A 14182-nucleotide genomic window follows, 5' to 3' on the forward strand; every position below is an offset into this window, starting at 1 on the left:
AAAAGGTTGCTCTGGCTGATGTCATAGAAGTTGTTGCCTATGTTCTCCTCTAGAATTTTGATGGATTCCTTGACATGGGGTTTAAATTCAGCTTGGATCCAATTCCTCGCCTACCACCCCAGTTTCTTACTGATAGGTCCTCAAAACATTCTTAACAGCAGAATTCTCCCACTCCCCCCTCAAATCATTAAATTCTTTCAGTTTGCCACTTTACACAATGATCAAATGTAGTGACCGTAACTGAATAATAGCTATTTTCAAAACTCTCCTAACTGTGGGAGCATTTATGGCAGGAATTGTCAATCTTTCGGTGCCAGTAGATTATTAATTTCATTGCTATTCTTGACAGATAGCAGGTGTACAATAAATATTGAATGATCTTATGTAATATCTCTGCTTAAACATTTTCAAGTCTTCCTGTAGTCTTTTGATTTCCTCCTGACTTCAGTATTTAATGAAGAATCATTCTGTGTAATTTGGGGTTGAAGGATTCAAAGAATATCCTTGGGCCACATTCTTTATTACCCCTAAATACTTACAGTATCTATTTAGATCAGAAAGGCTATCCCACTTTTTTTCCTCATTAGCTCTCACTTGAACTGTTACTGTGGTTTCTTATCTGGTCTCCTTGCCTTCTGATTCTCCCCTTATTTTAATCATTCATAACCCCATATTCTAAGGTCATGACCAGACACATAATATGAAGGTCACAAGGCAGTATGAAAATGCATGGACTCCCATTCAAAATTACTCAAACTTCTAACAAAACAGCAGTGCATTACACCACGCAGGGGACCCTTCTATGCAGTCCTATGGGACTGCATAGTTTGCATAGCCATGAAGCTTGTCCTGCCTGAGTTCAATTCCTTTTTCTTCCCCCAAAGATTTTATTTATTTATTTATTTATTTATTTATTTATTTATTTATTTAAGAGAGAGGTGGGGGGGGCAGAAGGGGAGGGAGAGGGACAGGGAAAGAGTCTCAAGCATACTCCATGCTGAGTGCAGAGCCTGATGGAGGGCTTGATATCCCAACCCTGAGATCATGATCTGAACTGAAACCAAGAGTTGGATGCTTAACTGACTGACCCACCCAGGCACCCTGAGTTCAATTTTTTTAAAGTATGGTTTTGGTCATGGTAAGTCCTTGCTCAAAATCTTTCAACAGCTCCACAGTGTTTAAAGTTGTAACTTTAGGGACCTCTAATTCTAACTTGCAGTTGGTAACAGAGGTGAAGATAATTTTGTGGACCCCTGAACTTTCTAATGGGGGGCTACAGATTTCACAAGGAGAAGCCCTGGGTGACCCAAGCCTCATACTCCATTGGTCAGCTGAGTCTAGAAAGGCCTGAGGAGTAAAAAGAGAGTAAAGAATGCTGTTGTCCCTTGACAGGTGTCTCAGGGGAGAGCTGCATACAGTTGTGACCTGGAGAGACAGCAAAGAAAGGCAATCGATGCCATTAGTCATTGCACATTATAAAATCTGTGGGAAGAAAGAGGACACTTTCGATATGCCAACCACAAATATAGTTTCCATCTAATTGAATCCGTTCATCACTATGTTAAAAAAAAGCTGATGCAATTGAAAAGTGAGTTAAAATAAATCCATCCTCCCACAAAAACATCCTGGTATGTGAGTGTTGATGTAGATCTTATTTTAAAGAAAAAATAAGTCCTGACTTCAAGCAAACCAGAGGCTTACTTCATATGGCAGCCTCCTTGCAGACAGCTGATGGTTCCAGCACGTGGAATTACTTATAACTAAAACCTCTGACTGAAAATGAGGATGTGGCACTCAATTATCATCCTCTTTTCTGAGATTTAAAGGGCTCTTTAGAACATAAACCAACACCAGCTGTTATTTTAACAAATCAGTAAGTATCTTCATGGGCTTAATCTTCCCCATTTGGCAACATCCCAGAGCCCTCCTATGACTGCAAAGGTTGTCATATATGTGCTGGACACAGCCAGCTGGAAGAGTATGTCTTCTTTCACAGACTCTAGAAAAGGCAAGGGCAGTACTTGTTTAGAACTGTGAAAACCAGACATTCTTCCCTTAGTATCTCAGCTTGGATTAGGATTTCATTAGTTATCTATTGCTGTGTAACAAGTTACTGCAAATTGAGTGGCTAAAATGATGCACATTCATTAACTCAGTTTCCGTGTCAAGAGTCTGGACACAGTTTAGCTGATTCCTCTGTTTTAGGGTTCCTCACAAGACTGCAATCAAGTTGCCAGCGGGGCTATGGTCTCATGTGAAAGCTCACATGGGGAAGGAGCCACTTCTAAGCTTGTCCAGGTTGTTGGCAAAATTCAGTTCCTGGAGGACTGTTTGACTGAGTGCCCCAGATTCCTCATAGCTGTTGGCTGGAGTCTTCCCTGAGTTCTTTGCCATGTGGACATCTCCAACATGGCCACTTACCTCATCAAAGTTTTCAAGCTGAGAAAACAACAAGAATCTGTTAACAAGACATATTATAATATAGGCAACAGCCCATCATCTCCCCTGTACTTTTTTGGCCATCTCACTCTCAAGGGGAGGGGACTACACAGGATGTGTGAATACCAGGGGGTGGAGATCATTGGGAGCCATCTGGAATCAGCCCACCACTAGGATGCGGTCTCTGCTTGAGGGAATCACAGTAATATTCTCTTATAAAGAATGTGCTGCATGTTCCAGAGTTTCAAAAATTCTTGCGGATAGGTTCAGCAGACAAAGTATATCTTTGGGGAACTATGATGTGGCAAATTTATGTCTCTATTTCAGCTAATTTTCTCATCTTTCCCATAAAACATTATTTTCCATTCTCTCCAAAGAATCACTTTTCTTTCATACCCCCTTTCATCATAATCTAGTGGAGGAAATATCTGGTCTAATTAGAACCAAGAAAGAGCTCAGATTCCTTGAAGTTGGACAGAATAGCCTAGAATTAGCTGGTGGGCAGTGTTGTGGTCTGCAGAGCTGCCTTCTAACCTTGGCTTTTCTCAGTTTCACTATTTCTTTCATGTTTATGAGGCCCTGAATCAGACACCCACACATTTCCAGAGGTCTTTCCTAGTGGAGTTGTCATGACAAAGCATTTTTAAGGAATTCCATGCTTTATCCTCTGGAATCTTAAAACCCATTGAATCTGTTCCCACCAGTTTTCTTTGTAGACTTTGCTAAAAGTTGCAGGTGACTTTATGCAACTTATATTTATAATTCTGCAATTTCTATTATATTTGTCATTTTTGATGACAAATATAAAGCACCTATATGTCTTTTTTTTTAATTTTTTAAAAAATTTATTTGACAGAGATAGAGACAGCCAGCGAGAGAGCGAGCACAAGCAGGGGGAGTGGGAGAGGAAGAAGCAGGCTCATAGCAGAAGAGCCTGATGTGGGGCTCGATCCCAGAACGCCGGGATCACGCCCTGAGCCGAAGGCAGACGCTTAACCGCTGTGCCACCCAGGCACCCCTATATGTCTTTTTCAAGCGGGCAGCAGTCTCAGTAATTAGAACATTGTTGTTGTGCCTGTTCTTTTTGGTCACCAAAATGTAGTAAACGAATTAATTCACTCATTCACAGAGCAACCTTTACTCCTTCGAGAATGGTCATGGCTGATGGTATTGAGAGTGACAAATAAATGCCCTTGTGGGTTCTTGCTGTCCTCATTCTTCCTGGCGTTTCCTCTTAGCATACACTGTTCTGGCCTCTCCTAGAGATAGAGAGTATTTTATCTCTAGTGCCTCTTAGGTCCCTAGCTGACTCAGAACTAATATTCCTTGTGTCTGAACATAGAGTCAAGGGCAATTCTTAGGTTTAGTTAAATCATTAGCTACTTCTGCATGTTCTGCTGGGGACTCAGGTGCTATTTAGACCTGCCTGCACTGGGTCAGGCCCAAGGGTATGTAAGGTTTCTCCTTTCATGACCTACTTAGGGGTAGCAGATGGAGAGGGGGAGGAGATAAGAGGGACATCAGGAGTCTGAAGGCTAGAGAAGATGGTTAGAGTCTTTTGAAAGGTAAGATGGTAAATTTCAGAGCCTGTGAGAAGTCCTAGAGGTAGTTCTCAAGCAGGTTAGTGTACACTAGAATCCCCTGGGGAAAGTTTTTTTAATGCAAATTATTTGCCTCCCTCCAATATTTTGATTGGGGTGGGAGAGGTCTAAATATGGCCTAGGAATCTGCATTTGCACTTAGCATTCCTCACAATTATGATGCTGAAGGTCTACAAAGCATCATGTAGAAACAGTGGGGTCTTTGCAAAATAGATAGATCACATGTAAAATCATAAGAAAAAAAATCCGAGGAATGAATTTACTATTTGTTATTCCCTTCATGGATTTCAGATATATAATCACAAACACAATATAATCCACTTATTATATTTGACCAGAGAGGGAATGACTGTAATGTGTATTAGCTGAGGGAAACCTAAAAGCTGAAATTAAACCAACTGGCTGCTTAATTTGATCATTTACCTCCTCCATTTAAGGGCATTCACTCATTTCATCTTTTCTTTCATTCAAGAACATAGTCACCTATGCTTTATGAATGAAAGTCAGCAGCCTTTCACAGCTAGACAAATAATGCTGGCTTCGAACAACCAGACAATGTGTCTTTATATCTGTGTCTCTAAATCACACCCTGAGTACCCACTGCTGTTATTCTTTCTTGTTCTCAAAGTTCTGGAATTACAGAGGCTCAAATGGGGAAGTCTATGATTTGCTAAAGAGAGCAAAGTACAAGATCATGGATGATCTAGTGTAACCAAACATGACATCACATCTACCTGTATATATTTGTAATATTTTTATGATGAAAAATTTTTATGATTTTTATGAAATATTGTCATGAAATATTTTTTATGACAAAAAGAGGTAGGAGATAGACTCCATCCTATTAATGTTTCTTTCCCCCTTTGGGGGACTGAAGATGAGATTGGTATAGGAAATTGTTAACTTTTACTTTTTATATCTTTGTAGTATTCTTGTTAACAGTGAACCTGTATATTTTTTGTATCAAAAAATAAAAAGGTAGAATATTACAGTGTGTATTAGGTTCAAGGAAATTCTGGCTTTTGGGTCCCAGGTGCTGGGCGTGTTAAAATTAGAGGAAGAACACAGGTATAAAGATAGATATACTTCACCTGGCTTCCTGTCAGATGCCTCTGTTCAGTGTCTTGTGTGATCAGATTTACTAAAGATTTGTGAGGACCAATCATCTGCTTTCTTCTTTCCTCAATAGGTGCTTGAATACTAAGGGTATTCACTGTCACCAAGAGGCCCAGTAGGGTGCTTTGCCAAACACAGAGCACCCCGAAAATCAATGATAAAATGGCAGGATTTCTGATAACCCTTCAAATGTGCCCTGATTTTGGAACAGAGATTTTTGCTTCCTACTAAAAGTGACCAACTGTTAATTCTTGAAGAGCTAATAGCAAAAGTCCCATCACCTGTCCAAGTTTTGAGGCAGAGATCGGGTACCATTCATTTATTCACTGAATGAATTTTTACAGGTGGGTGGAAGGCCACAAAAGAAAAAGTTGCATACTGATTTCATTCTGCTAGTGGTGCCACGTCAACAGCTGGTTATTTTAGCTACTATAATTGTAAACTGGTAAAATTCAATTTATACTTTAATAAATTCTTGAAAGCAAAAACGGACAAATATTGTATGATTCCACTTATGAAGTACTTAGAGCAGTCAGATTCATAGAGACAGTAAGTAGAATGTGGTTGCCAAGGCTCAGGGGAGGAGAGGGTGGGGAGTTAGTGTTTAATAGGTACGGAGTGTTAGGTGAGGAAGATGGAAAAGTTCTGGAGATGGATGGTTGCGCAATGATGTGAATGTATTTAATGCCCTAGGACTGTATACTTAAAAATGGTTAAAATGGTATATTTTATGTTTTGTATATTTTACCACAATATAAAAAATTACTGAAAAAACTTGATGGAACATACAAGATGCTTCCAGAAACCTCTGCAAGGTGTAACATTCCTGGATCTTATTATCCTTGCAGCGTGGTTCTTGCTCTTCTTGAACAGGGTTGATTGAACCTACCTTGATGTCAGCAGTGGTAGAATCTGGGTTTTAATTTTACGGCTTGCTCATTAAGTCATTTCTGTCAAGTGGTAGCTGAAGGGCATCTGCAGTCTGGTTTCCATGACCTTCTTAGGTTATTTGCCTGAGGATTCTGATGGTACCCGGCACTAAAGGACGCAGGGTTGAGAAGGGTTTGGTGTTTTTCTTGCTATCAGTATCATTCTTTCTATTTATGTATTTTGGTTTGTATCAATTTGGTTTCGTCTGAGTATCAGAGCCGTTTTCGCCTTCTTTCACAACTCTGGTAATTTTTCACGTGCATTTGTTCTGAACCCAATCGTGCCAATATCTGCAAAGTGAAAATTGCTGCACCAAAATTAAAAGGAAGCTGGATTTCTTTGCTTTCTGGCATAAGTTGTTTCAGTCTCATCTTGTACTTTTTTTAGTTCCAGTTCTGAAGTGAGTATTCAATGGTCGGATTTCATTTCTTTTAGTGATTGAATAATTCCAGAATTACTTTCTTCAGGACTTATAAGGCCAAAGAAAGATTTGTCACTATTGTAAAAGAAAAAAAGGGGGGACACTAGATAAAAAGGAAAAGAGGCTATCTTGGTATGTTTAGAAGGAAAACCACAATATTACACAACATCAACACTGATGCTTCCCAAAAGGAACAAATGGTGATCAATTACATGCCTTTATTCTTTAGCGGATCAATATCCTTAATAAATACTGGCACCTACATTTCCACTTTAAATTCGGCTCCTTATCATAGTTAGCACCTCTTTCTTGCATAAGAATTGATACAAGTTCCCAGCTTATAAATATGAATCAGTTTCTGAGCAAATAAATGGATATATTTTGTCTACCTATAGAGATAGTTAATAAATTAGATTATAAGGGTTCTTAAAATCTAATGGGGCAAGTGACTTTTCCAGTTAGCTTTTATAATTTCAAAATATTGAGTGCTTATATCAATGTCAAGTAAGAGAAACTAAAAATTCTAAGTATGATTTAAATAAGTTGACTCTATAAGAAGTTTTTCTTGCTAAAGCTGTAACTCAGAAAAAGGTTTACCTGTAAGTTTCATTAACAGCCTTGGATACTAGGTTCGAAAATTGAATGGAAAAATTTGCTTTTATACATATTGGATGCTTTAACATATGGTAATATAAAGGTATAGAAAAGAGCTTCTTTTAATATTTATAACCAAAATGCCTCTGAAAATTAGACTGATATAATAAATTTGTTTAAAAACAGTATCTATTTCCTCTATGCCAGTCTTGGATATATTTTCTCATGAAAACCTAATCAATTTGAATTTCCTAAATTCTTAATACTGGTTTGGTTAGGTAAACTAACATCCTTTTATTTAAGATGATAAAATTACAAAAGCATGTGTTCAAGCAAATTAAAATTTAAAAGGTGATTTCTTTATAGAGAGATATACAATGTTACCTATAGACAAAAACAGCTAGTTCTTTCTTTTCTTTTTTTTTTTTTAAAGATTTTATTTATTTATTCATTCAACAGAGATAGAGACAGCCAGCGTGAGAGAGAACACAAGCAGGGGGAGTGGGAGAGGAAGAAGCAGGCTCATAGCAGAAGAGCCTGATGTGGGGCTCGATCCCATAACGCCGGGATCACGCCTTGAGCCAAAGGCAGATGCTTAACCACTGTGCCACCCAGGTGCCCCTAGTTCTTGCTTTTCTGCTCCAGGTTTTCTGTATCTGGAGGAAAAAGTTGGTTGCTTTGGTTAAAGGTAGCAATTAATAGAAAAAGCTGGTATAGCATATTAAAGAATAAATCTGAGTGGTGCCTGGGTGGTGCAGTGAGTTAAGTGGCTGACTCTTGGTTTTGGCTCAGGTTGTGATCTCTTCATCATGGGATCGAGCCCTATGTAGGGCTCCGGGCTCAGTGCAGAGTCTGCTTGAGACTTTCTCTGCCCAACTCCCCCTCCTGCATTCTCTCTCTCCCTCAAATAAATAAATAAATCTTAAAAAAAAATAAATGTGAGTATACAAGATAATGGATTTTTTGCTGTTTATCAAGGGAGTCGTTACAGCTTATTAAGATGGCAAACTTTATATGTTGTGTATATTTTTATTTTACACATTTATATGGATACATTAATACGGTCTTATGCATTTCACAAATGAAACAATCTCAAATGCATAGAAATGCTGGAAATACTACAAAGACCTTTTATTTCCTGGGCCATTTGAGAGCAATTTGCCAGCCCAATGCCCTATCACTCTGTCTAATGTATACAATATTTCCTATGAACAAAGCCCATTTTTCCGTAAAACCGCAACACAACCATTGGAATTGGGGAATTGACCTTGATATGTTATCACTGTACAATACTCAGACCACATTCAAACTTTCTAATAATATCTTTTATAGGAAAAGGACCTAGTTCAGAATCATGAATTGCATCTAGTTGTCACGTCTCTTTTGTCTCCTTTGGTCTGGAACACTTCCTCACTCTTCCTTTGACTCTCATGACCTTGACACCTTTGAAGATTATAGGTCAGTTATTTTGTAGAGTGTCCCTCAATTTGAATTTGCCTCATGTTTCCTTATGAATAACACAGGTTAAGCACCCTCGGCAGGAATATCACAGAAGTGATGCTTGTTCTTCTCACAGCAGCCCATCAGTGGTGCAGGGTGTCACTTTGTCCCATTACTGGTGATGTTCACTTTAGTCACTTGGTTAAGGTGGTGTCTTCCAGGCTTCTCCACTGCAAAGTTCTCTTTGCAATAGCTCATTTGTCATCCGACTTAGCTGCCTTCTTTCTCTTTCTCTCCCTTTGTCCCTCTGTCCCTCCCATCCTTCTATTACTATTGACCCATGGATTTCTACTTTATTTGATGGGTTACAATCTGTTTCCATCATTATTTCTATTGTCCCAAGTTGTTCCCCTGAGACCAAATCAGCGCAAGTTAGTTCCTTTGTCCTTCTGATGTGTTCTTCATTCTTCAAGTACTTCGTTGCTTTCTGGCATAAGTTGTTTCAGGCTCATCTTGTACTTCTTTAGTCCCAGTTCTGAAATGAGTCATTTCTCCAAGGGGCTTTGGTGTCTTTTAATGGATAATTATATCCAGAAACCCAGATCTGGGGACTTGGTGTCCTCACCTCACTTTTATTGGGGTGTCTTTGTTTCCAGGCCCTCTCTTTGTGGACACAGCTAGAGAGAATATGTTTGCATGTTTATATTCCATCTACACATTACATATGCACACATTTGTATCTCTATTAATTTGTCTATTGTATATTAAAGACCATGAGTTAACACCAATATCTCTAATTCCAGTCCAACATCACAGGTTTCATTTTGATTTTCAGTCTTTGTATGTTTATTGCTCCTTTTCAGATACTGAGAAACCTGGCTCCCATTACCCATCTGCATTTACTGTTTGTTTGCTCTTCCTCACCAGTCTCCATTCTATGCCACCATCCTCATTTTGACTTGACTGATATTCAACTCTGATGGTAATCCTAATGTGATATTGTTTGGTAATACCTCATATATAAAAATAACCAAGGTATTCCTTGTTCTGATATACTGTAACTTTTAGATATTTTATCATATATATGATACAACATATATAAATGATATCTATCTATATATGTTATTACCTATAGCTTATTCTCTTCAGATAGTCACCCTACTAGAGGTTTAACAATTACATCTCTATCAATTGTGCATATGTCTTCAGAGTTGGTTGTGATTTTGATGTGGTGTAAAAATGAAAGTAAAAAAGGTAATGACTTCTTAGAGGCACTTCAAGAGCTGAAGAAAATCTCAGTTATTAAAATTAAAGCCAAAGAAAATGGCCCAAATGACTGATATGCCAACAAATATCCATGGTGCATATGGGTTCTAGGATTCTGTGAAGGTAGAATGGGCTATGGTATGTTAAAATCAAAATGGTTCAAACTTTCAGAAGAGCTTACTCTTTACCTGTAGCACTAATAATAACAACACACTCCACCCCCGAAACTCCTCCTGTGCTCTTACCCTATGAAACAGTTGCAGGAGGATGCACGGGACTTGCTTGACTCTCCATCTAACAAACCCTACTTCTTGTACTCTGACCCAGTCATTAGATTGCACATTTTTCTTTGGTTTCTTGGTATTTTCACCTTGCCCTTTCTCAAATTTGCTGCTTCTGACCTCAGATTGTCCCTGAGTCTGGTGTCCTCCCCTCCCCTCTATAGACTTGGCAATCTATACTTGCTTTGGTTATCGACCAGTGTCAATCAGGCAAAGGCCTCTTTGATTTTCACAAGGAAATTGAAAGTCACATGGCAAAGAAGCAAAACGTATTCTAGAACATTTTTGCCTTATATCAAAGGAAGTCAAAACCCAGAACTATTTTTTTTAAGATTTTATTTATTTATTTGACAGAGAGAGACAGCCAGCGAGAGAGGGAACACAAGTAGGGGGAGTGGGAGAGGAAGAAGCAGGCCTCCCAGTGGAGGAGCCTGATGTGGGGCTTGATCCCAGAATGCTGGGATCACGCCCTGAGCTGAAGGCAGACGCTTAACGACTGAGCCACCAGGTGCCCCAAGCCCAGAGCTATTCTAAAAAGCATTGATTGTTAGCATTTTATTTGTATGGGAGAGTCCTATGATTTGTACAATGTTATATTTTGTCTGGCCAATTTGCAAATTTATACTATAACTTTAATATTCCTTTTAAAATTGATATTATTTCAAAAACTAACTGGTACCCAAATATTTTTCCCAAGACCAGTCACAGTGTCTGAATCTGAACATCAGAGATTCATTCAATGATAAAGGGAGCTTGAAAATATTTTTAGTCTTTAAGCGCCCTCCATAGAAATCTGAATCTCTGCGGGAGGATTGTTAACACTGGGAGAGGTTCTGGGGTTCTTGAGATCAATTTCACTTTTTAGAGCCAGCCTCTCCTTGCCCACTATTTTTGTTTAAACTTCTCAAACACTTTCTAGTGTTTTGGTTTTGAAGTGCTGTGCAAATGATGCTTATGAATATGAAAAAAATTAAGGGGGACGTTATTTGTATTGTTGGAGACAAACACAGCTCAAGTTCATCTTTGTAAGCTGCTTGAGAGCTCAAATTAAAGAGTGTGCCTAGGGAAAAAAAATTAAAAAAAAAAAGGGGAGCCTGGATAGTGCAGTCATTAAGCGTCTGCCTTCGGCTCAGGGCATGATCCCAGCGATCTGGGATCGAGCCCCACATCAGGCTCCTCTGCTGGAAGCCTGCTGCTTCCTCTCCCACTCCCCCTGCTTGTGTTCCCTCTCTCGCTGGCTGTCTCTCTGTCAAATAAATGAAAAAAAGAATTATAAAAAAAAAAAAAGAGCGTGCCTAGGGGAAGAGTTATCTGTAGTGTTAAATAAAACTGTGGGTGAAGGCACGGGACCCGGAGAGTGGGGGAGTGGGTTTGGAGGCTTCAAGGACAGCTGGGGAGGCAGAAAGGCCAACGCCAGCAGAGAGTCTGACAATGGGCCATATGTGCTTCAGGTCACCATCTTGTATGTGACACCTATAGTCAACATCTTTGTTGACTGGGTTTTGAGCCAGTCATGTCCAGGAGGAGAAGCTGCAGGGACTGCTGCCACCTCTGAGTTCTGTGGGAAGTACCCCTGTTCCCCTCCTGTCACTCATCTGCTTATCAGCCCATTAAGTGGCTTGTTCTGACTTGTCCAGAAACCCTTAAACCCCCTAAGAAAACTTGTATATGTCCTGACCTCTCCCCATTCCTAACAACCAACATCTTTTAAAGGCGCCCAGAGCACCCTTCACCCCCAGTCCATCACTAAATAGCCATGCAGTAAATTGCGTGACTCTGTGAGAAGCTATAAGACCATCCATGTGGTTTGGGAAATTCAAGCCCATCACTGTTGATTCCTTAAAGCAAAAGTTATAAAGGGCCAAACATGGCCCTCTGATCCACAGAGTTATTTAGAAATTTTTAGTAGGTACACACCATTTTCTTAGGGGAAATGTTACACAAATAATTTTTTTTTTCCTTGAGAAAATTCAGAAGATCTGGACATACCAGACCTATATTCCTACATGGTGGTAGTTGGCTGGGGCTGAGTAGAGGTTATTGCCTCTAGATGGTGTATAGATTGGTCACAGTCCCCACAGGTCCCCATTATCCCTCTGCCCAGCCCATTTGATCATTTAAAATATGTGCCTGGTCTCTGTATGCTGAGTTTACGAAACTCATCTAACACTATCCTCAGCTAACCTCTTCACCAGGTGGGAATAAGGTCAGAGAAAATGGTACAGAGAGGATAAGAAAGCAGTAGGGAGTATCTTCAAACAAAATTATCCTCTTTCAAAAAGTTGAACCTGGCACTCACTCCCTGCAGGCCACACAACCTTATCCTGATCCTGACTTGGACCTTCTCACTGACTGACGTTTCCTGTCCAGGTCTGCGTTTGTGTCAGCTCAGTGGGCACACATTGGAGACGTGGGCAGGAATATTCCCTCTCATTCATTGGAAAGAGGCCAGGGTATACTTCCATTTTCCCTTTGAGAGTTCCAGGACCAAGAATATTAGCTCTGGAAAGCAAGGAGAGAACCTACCCTTGACCCATACCTCCTCTCAGCTTCTGTTTCCCAAACCTGTGCCCCTGTGAAGGAGAATCAAGAAGAATGTGGAGATGCCACTGTACCATATCTTTCCCAAGATCTGGACCTCAACCCAGGAGTACCTTCCCCACCTCTGCTATTTTTATGTCACAGTAAGTTTGTAGGAATAGAAGGAAGAAAAGTGGATATGGAAAAACATGGATTCTAGAAATCTGAGAAATTAAAACAAGACTTTATCTTTCCTTTAAAAGTAGGTCATGTTCATACTTGGCATTTCAGTGTGAAATCTGATGGGTGTCATTGGCTTGAGTGGAATGGAAATTAAGTTGCTGGGTTGAGGAGGTCAAGAAACTGAAGAAGGGATTTGCACAAGACATTCACATGAGCATTTAAGCCAGTGATATGATGATGGTATCTGGCTTACAGAGGAATTCTGGGAGGGTCAATGAATGTGAGTAACTGGCACAGGTAATGAGAGGGAATTGTTGGCATGGTTTACTTGGTTCAAAGGAAGATATTTAAAAGTCTTATCCGAGAATGGAGGTTAATGGGGGAGAAGTGGCAACTGGTAGCTAAGAGGATACCTGACCTAATTTATTGATCTTTCTACTGATGGAAAGTTTGCTACTTGAAAAATCAAATGATTTCTTATTGGAAGTAACTTACCTAGTTCTCTAGATTAACACATAACCAAACAGCACAACTTCTGAATAATCCGTTACTTCACTTACTTTCCCTGAGCCCTCTGACACTATACTTTCATAGCTCTCTGGAACAGTATATTGTAGAAAATCAAATTCAATTCTCCTCAAATGTTGCTTCCCCTCTCCTGACTTCTCTGCACAGCTCTACTGTGAGCAGCTCAATGTATTTCATAGGTCACACAACAAAATACAAGGTGTTCTTGGTCCAGGGGGAAATGATAAGCTGCTCATTTGTTGAGGTCAGAATCCTCTGGTGGCACCTCCAGGCTCCTCTTGAATGCTCTGGCTCAGTTGGTCTTATCTTCTGTCAGTGAGTCAATTGAGCAGTGAGAATCAGGTGTGATGCCTTTCTCTTACCCACACATTCTGCACCCTGGCGTATTTCTTGACCCTCTTTCCTTTCCATGCCAACTCCGACTGCCCTAATTTAAGACCTTATCATCTCCTGTCTAAACTACTGCAGCAGTTTTGTAACTAGCTTTCCAGCCTTCAGTCCTTTTCACCCTAAAATCCATCATCCAGGCTGTCATGGAGTGCCAGTACCTTGCCAACATGACACAGAAGCAATAACATAAGACTGAGCGGGAGAAGTCATGATGCCCAACCTCCAGATAACACCTTCCTCCACATCACAATATACTGTCTCACTATGGACTATGAGAAACAAACTGAAGACTTCAGAGGGGAGGGGGTGGGGGAATGGGATAGACTGGTGATGGGTAGTAAGGAGGGCACGTATTGCATGGTGCACTGGATACGCAACTAATGAAGCATCAAACTTTACATCGGAATCTGGGGATGTACTGTATGGTGATTAACATAATATAATAAAATAAAAAAAAAAACAAAAACAATATA

At 39.8% G+C, this 14182-nt stretch overlaps 1 protein-coding gene across 1 annotated transcript in view; it reads left to right on the forward strand.

The window, feature by feature from the left end:
* LOC117802999 overlaps positions 1-14182 on the forward strand; it is a 319752-nt gene that overhangs the window by 87195 nt on the left and 218375 nt on the right. The gene's annotated exons all lie outside the window — the stretch shown is intronic.

This window comes from Ailuropoda melanoleuca, chromosome 7 (assembly GCF_002007445.2).
Source record: "Ailuropoda melanoleuca isolate Jingjing chromosome 7, ASM200744v2, whole genome shotgun sequence".
Taxonomy (NCBI): Eukaryota; Metazoa; Chordata; class Mammalia; order Carnivora; family Ursidae; genus Ailuropoda; species Ailuropoda melanoleuca.